Source organism: Hydra viridissima, unplaced genomic scaffold (genome assembly GCF_058129835.1).
Source record: "Hydra viridissima isolate aposymbiotic clone 2 unplaced genomic scaffold, HvirCarnegie_v1 scaffold_5, whole genome shotgun sequence".
NCBI classification, from domain to species: Eukaryota; Metazoa; Cnidaria; class Hydrozoa; order Anthoathecata; family Hydridae; genus Hydra; species Hydra viridissima.
The window spans coordinates 7424124-7436522 of record NW_028324304.1 but is presented as its reverse complement, the minus strand read 5'-3'; positions in this window follow the sequence as shown (position 1 = coordinate 7436522).

Below are 12399 nucleotides of genomic sequence, written 5' to 3'. Positions count from 1 at the left end.
TCCACCCACATTTTGTCACATTTTCTTTCACCAAAAATCTTTTTCAACGCTTCAGCCACTTCAAGTCCCGTTTTGTTTTTCAACGGAACGATCCATCCATACTTTGAAAACACGTCGATCACCATGAGCAAATATTTTACGCCCTTGTTGAACTTTGAAAACGATTGCATGTCAACCAAATCGACAGCCCATATTTCATCAATGTCGTTCACAAACACTTTTCTTTTTTTAAAATTGCGAATGACAGGTTTGTGAAGCTCTTCTGCAAGCTGATCCGTCCATTTTAAACTTGAAAAAAATTTTTTTTTTTTGCAGAGAGACCCAGTCCAAATTTGGTTTTGGCTTTGATGATTGGCGCGATAATCTTTCTTTCGTTTATTTCTTTTTGAGTGGGGTTTTGAATTGAGTTCATCTCTTCAAGCATCATTTGATCTGCCAAATTTCTCCTTTGAATGTCGTTTAAATATTTATATGCCAAATCGTGGTGGTACGCTGCATTGTCCACTCGGTTCACCGGTTTGCTCCACTCCTGATACATGTCGGTGGACGTGAGCCTTTTGTCCAGGTTTGTGCCAGGCCCTGCAAAATTCATTCCTGGAATGTGCATTTCTCCTGGAAATTTTGCCCACGGAAGCTTTATTTTTTTTGAAAAATTGTTGATCGATTCGACCAAGTCTCCCCCTTTTGTTGAAGATGATCCGTGCGAAGAAACAAACTTGCATTTGGTCGTTCCGCAAGAGCCGCATGTCCCTTTGAGCATGTTTCTGTTGTTCTTTGTCCTCTCGTTTCTCAAATGAATGGTTTCGGTTTCTCTTTTGCATTTGACACAGTACATTTTTATTTCAAAAAAATATTTTTTTTAACTGTAAAAAAAAAATGGAAGTCATTGATTTGTCATGGAATATCGGAAAAAACAAAAGATATAACAACAAGCTTTTGCCAAAAAGCATTCGAGGAATCATCGTCGGAAAGTCCGGTTGCGGAAAAACAACCTTGCTGCTCAATTTACTTCTTCGACCTGGATGGCTTGATTATGACCACTTGCAAGTCTTTGGCAAATCCCTTTTCCAACCAGAATACAAAATACTGAAAAGCTCGCTCGAAAAAAAATTGTCAAAAGAACTTATTCTCCAATTATTCAACACTCAAAACAAAATGGAAAAATTGAATTTAAACCCTGAATGCGTCATCGACGACATTTCAAAAAATTTTTCCGAAAAAGATGGTATTGAGTGTCAGTTTTTTGAGACGGATGAAGACGTGCCTGAACCTGAATCCTTTGACTCGACCAAAAACAATTTAATGATCTTTGACGACTTGCAACTCACGAAACAAAACAAATGCGAAAAATATTACATCCGAGGAAGACTCTCCAACGTTGACTGCTTTTACCTCTCTCAAAATTATTTCTTACTCCCAAGACAAACCATCAGAGAAAATGCCAACTTTATTTGCCTCTTTCCTCAGGACGATAAAAACATCAATCACATTTTTCAAGATCATGTTTCCAATGACATGAAAAAAGAAGAATTCAAAAAGTTTTGCAAGTATTGCTGGTCTCAACCCCATGGATTTGCTGTCATTGATTTGTCCTCCAAAAAAGACCATGGAAAATACAGAAGCGGGTTTGACGATTTTTATTTTCCAAAATAATCCATTCAAAAATTTTTTCAGCCATTAAAAAATGTCAGGCATAATCATCGATGTGGATGGAACATCCAACATAATAATTACAGATTTTTTGGACAAAATCGTTTTTGAAAAAGAAAAAAAATATGAGATGGCTTTTCTCGGTCTTGAGACGTACAACAGCTTTCCAAACATCACCAGCAAAAACAATTCTTTCCGTTACAGCATGAACAACGGTGTCAATTGGGAAAACGTCACCATTCCAGAAGGAAGCTACGACATCATCGACATCAACAATTATTTGCAAAAAATCGTCTCGAACACAATCAAAAATTATGCGTCTCAAAGCGCAAGTTACGTCACCACAAATAAAACCAGTTACTCACCAGAAAACATCAAGATTGGATCCAATTCAAACACTTTAAAATCAACCATCAAACTTGGATTAAATTATTTGATGGATTTGAACGTTGAAAACAGCATCGCATCCCTTTTGGGTTTCACAAAAAGACAATTAGACTCCAATTCCGAATACGAGTCCGACGACATTGTCAGAATCACAAACGTCAACACGATCAGAATCGTCAACAACGTCATCGGATCGGCATACATCAACGGCTCACAATTAAATTGCATTTACTCCTTTTACCCCTCTGTGGGTCCTGGCTTTAAAATCATCGAAAGACCCACCCATTTGGTTTACCTCCCTGTCAAAGTACCTGAGATCTTAACGATGATCACACGCGTTGTCGATCAAAACGGTAATCTAATCGATTTTCGCGGCGAGGACATCACGATCCGTTATCATATTCGAGAAGTGAAATGAATTTTTTTTTTTCCCGACATTTCAAAAATGAGCAATTACATTCGTGTCAAATTAAACGTGTCTCAGGGACAGATCAACAAAATAAAAAAATGAATCATTGAAGGAAAACCCGCGAGCATCCGCATTTCAAATGAAAATCTGCACGGAAACGACATTTTACTTTTAACAGAAAGACAACACCAAAAAATTGTGGACGCTCTCAATCGAGGAGTTGGAGTCACAATAAAAATGAGCAAAACTCAATTGGAACACAACGCAAAAGTTGAAGGAGGATTTCTTGGTGCTCTTTTGCCTTTTTTGGGAAGGGTTGCAGCCAAAGCCGTCCCAGTTTTTGGAAAGGCCGCTTTGGGCGGTGTCGCCTCTTCTCTTGGTTCCAATATGATCGACAAAATTTTGGGAAATGGAATAAAATCAGAAGGAGGGTTTCTTCCTTTTCTTTAACCTTTATTGGGAGCTCTTGCACCCACTTTGATCGAAAAAATTGTTGGAAATGGCATTGCTTAGCAATGGAAAAAGAATGAAAATTGCCACATACAAAGGTGACGGACTGTTTTTGACACCTTGGGTCACTGGAAGCTCACTCAATGACGGATTGTACTTCAAGAAAAACGGAAAATATGTTCCCATCTTATCTTGATTGCTTCTCAGACCCATTCTCAAAAATCCTTCAAAAAAAATTTTCTTGACATAATAAAATGAACGGAAAAACAAGGATCTTGAGAAATGAGGACGGAAAAATTAAAAGCATAAAAACACTTGACCCGATTGAATACTTAAGGAGCAAAGGATTTGGATGGCGCGAAATTGAAAAATACAAATCAATTCTCGAACAAAAAAAAGAACAAGAGTATGAACAAAGAAAAAAAGAAATTTTTCGCGCAAGATTTAAACACCTTTACAACCATTAAACTTTTTTTCATGACGCGTTTTATCACGTCATGAAAAAAAATGTTTTTGTCCTCCTCCATCAAAAAAAAAATCAAAACGGGCATCAAAAAAATCAACACGGGCATCAAAAACTCAAAACCCCGCGATTATCAAAAAAAACTCAAAACGGGCATTAAAATGAAAATGAGCCAGAACTCTCCTTTTCTAGTAGTAACAAGATCAGCTTTTGTAATAACTGCATTATGATTGAAGTTGTACAATTTCTTGCTGGTGAGGGAAAACAGAAAAGTGAGAAATGACTCAGCGCAACGGAAAATAATTCAATAGTGATAATTTCCCATGGGAATTTGAAGAAAATTAAAACAAAGATGGAAGTAATTTGTTATCTGGAACTTTTTCAGATAATTAAATCCCAATCTTTATCATTCATTTTGATTTTTTATTTATGCATAGTTTGAATTAAAAAAAGAAAAATCAGAAGAAAAATCAGGAAACAAATATAATCAAATTAAGTGTAAATAGAAGGCGCGGAGTGTTAACGGAGTGGCAAGTGTAAATGGAGGGCAGGGATTCCTTAAAGTTTCTTTGTTTATCACCCTACAATCAGCTTAAAAAACGATAAAATCCAGGAGAAAATTGAGTAAGTGAGACAGATATGCGTGAAAAAAAACATTCAAGTATTCAAATCTTTACAAAAATTATTTTGTCAGCCGTTTTGCTTTCATTGAACCCATTATACCATAATTTACGTTTAATTAAATTGAACATTTCTTCCTTAGATTAAACAGCATCTGAAGATCTAAAGGTTTTGCATAAATGGTTAGAAAACAAACTGCATCAATGCACCTTTTTCCGTTTAGCAACATGTAATTGAATTAATTGAAATGAAAGGTTCAATATGATAAAAACTAAATCATTATGATTGTAATTAAATTTTTAGCGTCTTTTCATCAGTTGAATTGTAAAAAACTTGCATCAACTACAGCGACAATTTCTTAAACAAGCTTGAATTTCTTTTGGACTTTTTACATTCTGTAGCCTTATGTTAATGAACTTCAATAAGTTTGAGTGAGTGAGAAATATTGGAGAGCACAGTCCAAAATATTTTGAAGTGCTAAAAAATGCAGTTATTACAAACAGCTGTAAAAGACACTTAATGCAGCTTTCTGTTTGCAGGAATATAGTTTATAAAAAAACAATATTAGACCTCTTATGAACAAACGTTTCATATGATTTTGTAAAGTATCAACAATAATATAGACCAGAAAATTTTTTTGATGGTGTTAAACTAATTGTCTTGTTAGCTTAACAAGTTATATCGGTTCATTAAACTAAAAAGCACAGCAATTTTTTATAAAATATAGATCTCTTAGACCTTTACCTTTTAACTTGAAAAATTAAACGAAAGAAGAACTTTACATATGTTTTCATATAGGAAGGTCAAAAACAATCTTTGGGTTTGAGTATAGTGAATAGGCTTGAATCTCAACCTACAGTGTTGATTCGATTTTGAATTTCGGTTTTTCCGCTAATAACTAATAATAACAAAAAAAGTACTGGTTTCTATATCATTTAATATAAAAGAAAATATCTAAAGTTTATTTAAATGGAACTCTTTATGAGTTTAAAGTAGTGACGAGTTTACATTCACACACAACTTGATAATTTTGAAAAATAAGTTTAACGAATTTAATCGAATAGTAATAAAATGTCTCAAAGGGTTGAAACAAAATATATATGCGAGGTTTCGCAAATGCTTTCTGAAATATTTTAAATGACCCTTGTACATTAACATAACCTTACTAATAAATGCAAATCATTATATTTAAATTACTTATATTTTTGCGTAGATTGCCTACTTGGTCAGTACTTACAGCTTTTTATAGAGCTTACGCTTATCTTTATATCTCAGGGAAATATTTTATTTTGCTAAAACGGAAACACTTACCCATTCTGCATTTTACAGCTTTTCTTTTTATTTATTCTTAGAGTATTTTTGTATCAGTTTTAAATCAAGTAAAGTTATCAATAAAATTTTAAAACCAATTAAAAAACTACTTGTCATAGTAAAACTTTAAAAAATTATTTTAAAGCAACATTTAGATTAAATATCTTTCTTTTTAAATTTAGTTTTTAAGTTCGAATTATACCCATTGTACATTTTGACTGTTCCAACTGATGCAGGGTAATCCTTGCATCAATTAACTTATAGTACCGGCATTCAAATGTCAATTGTTTAGTATTGTCGATTAGTGCAATAGAGTGGAGAGGACTACTGCATTCTTACATGCTTTCATAAGTTTTTCTATTCTTTTATCTTATTTTAGTATTCAATTTGTGGTTAACTCGTGTTACAGACCCTTCATCCTTGGGAAAATTTTATTTCTTAGCTTAAGAGTACACACTATAATGCTTGCAGTTTGTTTGAATATAAAGATCTTTTCTGTCAGTAAAAAGGAATATAAAAATGTTTACGGTAACGATTATCGAGTTTGATCAGACGTTTGATAGACATTTTTTTTTTAAAGCAAACATTTTTATGTTAAACTTTGTCTTAAACTTTGTTTTCAATTTGTCTTAACGGCACGGTATACTTCAACCACTTTAAGATAAATACAACAAAAAAAAGAAGAATGGAATTCAGATGAAGCTTCTAACGGTTGAAACACTTGGCACCAAATTACAATTCATTATTCTTTTTCAATAAATTCGTGTTAATGTCTGTTATGAAACAATTCCGGTTTAATTTTTTCATTTCTGGTAATTAAATTATTTTAAAAAATTTTTCTTTTATTTTGCAACATAACTGTGTGGTATTTTTATTATAAATTTAAACGTTTTGGAAGATAATATTGTATTTACCAAATTTTAATGCAAAAGTACTCTAACCAAATGATGGGAACGAAAAGTCTAAATTCTTCCAAGTTTTTTGATGATCTATTATATATTTTTTTGAAAACCTTCGTGAAAATTATGTAATTCTTCAAATAAAATTTTATATATATATTTATAAATTAGAAAAAATAAGATGCAAATACATTTACTAGCATCAACAACCTTATTTCGATATTGCTTGTTGTAGACAAAATATTTAGTTAAAATAATTTAGATTTGATGTTTCTTCTTTTATAAGTTTGATTTTTATTTCTTTTCTATTAATAGAGCATTTCGTCATAGGGTATAAGATACTATCATTTTAATTATCTCTAGATAATATTTGATATGAGAAAATAAATGATCAACAGATTCACAAACAAAGTTTAATCAAAGCTTTCATTATCAAAACGTTGCATAAATCTAAAAAAATGATCTAAAATATTAAATATAGAAAATTGTCATTAATTACCGGCAACAGGATATAATATATTTATACATTACTAATAAATCCGGTGTATTCATCGTCGGATCTTTAAATTATTTCTTATCTATTTAGCTCAAAATTTCAAACTACAAGAAGCTGCAACGTTGGGTAGAAGATAAAAAAGGTAAAAACATAAATGTTAACTTGCAATTTGTATTACATACCTCACTGAAACATGCACTTAAAGTATTTCAGTGAATAACCAGCTGGTTTTCATGTTTTTATCTACTTAAAAGTTATTTAAACTTTTCTAATCATACTAATAAACCTTAATTAAAAGTTAGATAAGAAACTACATATATCAAAACTCAACCTCAAATCCCAACCCCAACACCAAATCTTTAATTTGACAATAGAGGGATTTTTTTCTGGGAGATTAGTTTCACGTATAATTTATTTATTATAAATTATTATAAATTAGTTTAGTAATATCAGGAAATACTAAACTTGATCTCAATTTTTTTATTACAAAACGTTTTTGAATTATTTCCCTAAAAAATCATTTGTTTTCTGTTCCGTAGACATTCTAATTGCATTATATTTAATTGAAATTCACTATTTATTTTTGCTAATAATAATTTCAATGTTTTGTTAACTGTATTTCAGCTTTAAATTATAGAGAATTATGAAGACCAAGTTTATACCGTCTAAAGACGACATTTGCCGTTTACATTTTTCATATATTGTGAACGACCCATCCAGTTATTACATGAATGTGTCCCAGGCAATAATAATTGCGTTTGTGCTCGTATCAAATGTTGGTCTTATAATCGCCATGTTGAAAGGGAAAAACAAAAGAAAATTGACGAGGAACGAAAAAATTGTACTTCTTTTGTCTTTTATCGATTTGATGGTCTCGTTTATTCAAGCTCCGTTAAAAATACTTCTGATTAAAAGGCTATTCCAGTTACAGTGTTCCCACATCTCTCTTATTGCATTTTGGTATATTTTTCCAACAACGTTTACTGGCGCAATTATTTTTCTTATATCAATCGAAAGATTAATTGTAGTTGTCTACAACAATCGACTAAAGTGTATAAATTTCACAGAATGTCATTTGGTATCATGCGCAGCAGTTCTTTTTACCTGGTGCTTTGGAATTAGTGTTTGGTTTTCTTCTGTCATTAAAACTGGTGATACCTACTTCCACTACACATTCTATTTTGTCGTCGGGACTTACACACTCTTTCTTTTAACTGCGGTAACAATCTTAAATATTGCCTTTTTATATGGGACAAAAAAAAAATTTCGAGAAAGTAGTTTATCTGCTCAAAGAAATCTTGCTTTGGAAAAGCATCTGACAAAAACCATCACATTGATATCATTAAATCTTGTCTTGCTTTATCTGCCTTCTGTTATCGCACTGTACTACGCAGCAGTTGTGTTAAAAATGAAATTTCCTTTTATAAAAACCGCTTCATTGTTTCAGAATTGGTCTTTGGTTTTATGTGAAGTTAATTCAGCACTAAACGCCTTAATTTATATTTTTAGGAATAGGAAATTCTTGAGACTCCTTGGCCATCATTATCAAGCTATTTTAGGTCGAATGGGATTAGCTAAAAAAAAAGTAGAAAAAAAATAAAAGGTATGGATGTTTCAATACTTGGACATATGCCGAGAGACATCAGAAAATTCCTTTTAACGCATATTTGGGTTCTTTCTCTTATAAACTATGTTTGATGGTTAAATGTTGAATTTCAAAGTTTTTTCGATTTGGTGGTGATGAAAAATAAGGACCTCTGGGTTTTACTTATCTTATTATTTCACTTATTATTATTATTTTTTATTTTTTGCGAATTATTAAATTACTAAACTTTTTTTTTTATGATTTGTATTATTATTTAAATAGAGAATCTCTTAACATAAACTTAAATTTGTTAATGAAATGATGTAAAAACAATATAAAAAGTAAAAATGATGATTGATCAACAAAATAATTATTGTCAGAATTATAAAACGCTTCGAGTAAAAAACTCGCGTGTATAATGACAGTAAAAGGAAATCGAAAAAAAAGTCAATAACAAATCGACAGCTTTTCAAGCTGCAGTTGGATGCTGGTTGAAGCCGGAAATTTTTTGAAATAAATCTAACAATCTGATAAACGAAAAACTTTTCTTATCATTGTGATATCTAAATATAATCGTTTTTAATAACTTAAAATACTAAGGGAAATTCCACACCAAATTGCCAGACCATTAAACCGTAGAATCAGATTTTCATGAAATTTGATGGCTTAGCTTTTTCGTTTACAAAAGCTAGGGTTTACATTTTCTCCCGGTTTCTTAGAAAGACCTCTGACTGAAATAAACAAGAATTCAGTTAAAAAGCTTTATTTATAGAAAGATTTTTAAGGCTTAAATGAATTTCGTCGCACTTTGCCGGGTAAAAATGACTTTTCACCCATAATGACTTCTCATATATATATATATATATATATATATATATATATATATATATATATATATATATATATATATATATATATATATATATATATATATATATATATATATATATATATATATATATATAAGAACCTATTGGACTTAAAGTAAGGGCTATAGTGTCTGATGGAGTAAGCCCAAAATAGAAAATTCTACAATATTCATAAACTAGAAGACTGCAGCAATATAGTAGATGAAGTAGTTCATTAAACATGGAGCCCTTGTGCTCCAGGTAGCTACAAAACTAATTGATATTTTGTATTATATCTCAAGTCATACAGTGGTTTTCATAAATTTAGACGCAGTCATTTTTTTTTACATATATGTAAGAAAATACTTAAAATAAAAATAAAATAAAAGTGCTACCGCTATTTTTGATATATAAACTTATAGAGGAAGTGAAACTCTATTATAGAGTACCTAAATTTTTATTACAGGATGTTTATTATTCATTCTATACCAATTAACACAAAAAAGGTAATTGATGTGTAAAAGTTAATTTTATTTTATTCATAAATTTCGACGCACAATCAAAAAAGTCTTATATCTTGTTAATTGATAGTTAATTAGTACTTATTTCCCATATTTCTCAAAAATAGGCCTAAATTAAATGATTTTGTCAAAAAACCTTATATAAATATGAATTACCTGGAATTAGTTACTCATTATTTAATAAATAAGCAAAAGTTAAGTTAGTTTTGTACTAAAAATATGCGAAAAAGGGGCAAAAGACGTATCACTCAAGGTGGAAGATGGTAAATTATTGCTCACATCAAAGAAGGAACCAAAAGTAATTGAGAAATCGCCAGGTTAATTGGAGTTTCTAAGAAATGCGTTCTGACAACGAAGCAAAACTTTTTTAACACTGGTGGTGCCAGCGAAAAAACGAGGCCAGGTAGACCCTTGTCAACTACCAGAAAGGACGATAGTGCCCTTTTTAGAGCTGTCAGAGCTAATCAAAGAATTAGTTACAAAGAATTGATCACAGAATTCAATACAACACAAAATACATCTATTTCTCAAAGCACAGTCCACCAAATACTTATCAAATACAAGATTGGAGTCTTCTCTGCTTTGAAGAAGCCGCTTCTGCGCCCATGTGATAAACAAAGGAGACTAAAATGGTGTCGTGAAAGAAGGTATTGGACAATAGAACAATGGAAAAACATTATGTGGAGTGATGAGAGTAACTGTTTGGTTATCAATCACAAATCTAACATAACATTCAAAAGAATGGCTCACGAAAAGTATTATGCCAGGTACATTAGACCGACTGTACAAAGTGGAGGAGACTCGATAGGAATCTGGTCATGCTTCAATTACAAAGGTGTTAGTATGTGCCAAACATACATGGGAAGAATTAACTCCAGAATATACGTAGAAGTACTGGAAAACAAGACTAATTCCATCAATTGACCTGCTTATGCTCAAAGATAAACCATGGAAACTTCAACAAGATGGAGCTACTGCACATACTGCTTACTATACAAAGGAGTGGTTCAACGATAATAATATCAAGACAATACCGTGGCCTCCATACTCACCTGATTTGAACCTGATTTAAAATGTTTGGGCTTGGATTGACCGTGAATTGGCAAAGTTTCAAATTTCCACACTTGGCCAGCTGAAGGACGTCCTTAAGGTGGTAGGCCTATGAAAAATAGAGATTTTTGATCAAAAATTGAAAAAATAGGTAATATATTGTATTTATGTAAAAATTTATCCTCTATCTTCTGATATATAACTTGTTTAGGTTTGATCAACCTAAAAGGGTTTAAAATAACTTATATTATCAGCTAGTTTGTTTATTTACCTTAGCAACGCCATAGCAACGAAAGATTAAAACCTTTATTTTACCCAAATTTGATGGTCAAAATGACAAATCTTGTGAAGCTTCTTTTTCCAATTTAATATAGATCTGCGCTGTTTTTGGTCATGCTTTAAAATCACATTTTCTTATAATAATTGTCGTATTGAACTGTATATTGGTTGTGGAATAAAATCATTATTTATGAATTTTTCAACTCTTGATTTAAATCAAACAAGTTGTACTGGTGTATAATTGTAATGTCTTCTGGAAAAAGCAACAAGCAAAATTTTTCACGAAAAAGAAAGAAAAAGCCTCCTTTAAACAAATATTCAAGAATAAATCTTTCAAATATTTCATCAGAAAAAGTTTCATCTTGCATAAGTAAAAAGAGGCTAATTATAGATCAAACTAATCTCAATACCAAGAGTGAAGTAATAAGGCAGGAAGATGATTACTTTTTATTTGTTAATTTCTCTATACTTAAGAGTTTATTTCAACCTTTGTTAGTATGTCCTGAATGTGGCCATAAAAAAATAACTCTCATTGATAACAGAAAGAAGAGAAAGGGATTTGCCCATAATTTAGAACTGTTATGTGAGTCATGCGAATGGTTTAAATCTGTTTATACATCAAAAGAATGCATTAAACAAAACCATGGTCAAGGTCCTAAAATCTACGAAGCAAATGCAAGAGCAGTAATTGGTTTTCGTGAAATTGGTAAAGGTTTTACTGCAATGGAAACATTTTCTCAATGCATGAATATGTTTTCTTTATCTAAAACACCATTCTCTAAACTTAATGACAATGAAATTTATACAGCATATGAGAAGGCTGCTCTTAATAGTATGAAAAAAGCAGCTGAAGAAGCTCAAGACAAAACTTTAAATATTCCAACTAAACAAAGAGTAACAATTGATGGCTCTTGGCAAAGGCGGGGTTTCACATCACTAAATGGTGTTGTAACTGCTGTTGTTAATAACAAAATTATAGACACTAAAGCTTTTTCCAAGCATTGTAAAGGCTGTTCAATGTGGAAAAAACATAGAGGATCACCAGCCTACAACAGATGGAAAGCAGATCACATATGTCACATTAACCATACAAAGTCATCTGGTGCGATGGAAGCAGCTGGTGCGTTGGAAATCTTTTCTCGATCAGTTAAAAAATACAATTTGATTTATCATGAATACCTCGGGGACGGTGATACTTCCTCTTTTAAAGAAGTTGAAGAATCTAACCCATATAAAAGTTATAATATTCAACCAATAAAATTAGAATGCATTGGGCATGTGCAGAAGCGACTTAGTACACGCTTGCGAAAAGTTGTACATAAGTATAAAGGAACAAATAAACCCCTATTGCAATTAGAAATAACACTAACAGCATTTATGCAATGAAAAAAGCAATAGGAGCAGTTTTGTGGCACAGTACAAATTTTAGT